The following is a 958-nucleotide window of genomic DNA, read 5'->3' as shown; positions in this document are numbered from 1 at the left end:
GATGATGATAGATAAAAGCGGTCGAGCAGTGTGCCGATTCCTTGGCCTGTCCATCTGTAACTCCTCGAGAATAGGGGTTATGAGCCCTCCAGACATCTGTAAGCTGAAGATTTCTTAGGCGAACTTCCAGGTGTCTGTAGCCAGCAGTGCCAGTGTTGGGATTTCCCCCTACTTTATCCTAAGCCAGGCATCTCCCCATCATGGTGACATGATATGTGGCATAGATGTTGGTGTTAAGTGACTGGAAGAATCTTCATCTTGATGTCAGTTCTACCAAGTGTAGATGTTGATGAACTGCTGGTGCAGGCACAGTACATCCAGAGGGATGTAGGGAGAGAGAGTTCTCACCACTGATTGGAAGTACTGCACCTGCACCAACAGATTCATCAACATCTACACTCGGTAGAACCGACATCAAGATCAAGATTCTTCCAGTCACTCAACACCAACATCTATGCCAAAGCTCCAAAATGATGTGACGTTTGAAGCCAAATGCTTACAAAAAATAAACCAAACTAAATGGACTGAGAGAAAGACCAGTCAAATAATGAGGTTTGAACTAAATTACAAACAACTAATATAAGACAAACTAAAAAAAAAGAGATTAAAATGGTATGGGCATGTAAACAGAATGAATCAACAGAGATTACCTTTCATTGCCCTACAGGGATGGAAAACCACCAAATGGACAAGGAACAGACCAAGAATAAGCTAGATCATCAGTATTAAGAAAGCTGCTAAGATCAACAGCCTTTAAGCCCTTTCAAGAAAGACTTTAAATTAAGAGGAGAGTGGAGAAGATGGACTCATGAAGTATTCAACTCCTCTTGACAGAAGAGAATCAATCAAGGTCATTGAAATTTGATTGCACACATAAAATTCTGCTCTATTTTGTACAGTTTTTCACTTAAAGGTAAATAGATTCCTGTAGTAGAGAGGGCGCTGTCATGAAAGTAAT

The sequence above is a fragment of the Typopeltis vanoorti genome, chromosome 19 (genome assembly GCF_054136105.1).
Source record: "Typopeltis vanoorti isolate ZY-2024b chromosome 19, IOZ_Tvanoo_1.0, whole genome shotgun sequence".
Taxonomy (NCBI): Eukaryota; Metazoa; Arthropoda; class Arachnida; order Uropygi; family Thelyphonidae; genus Typopeltis; species Typopeltis vanoorti.
Note: the sequence above shows the minus strand (reverse complement) of the source record.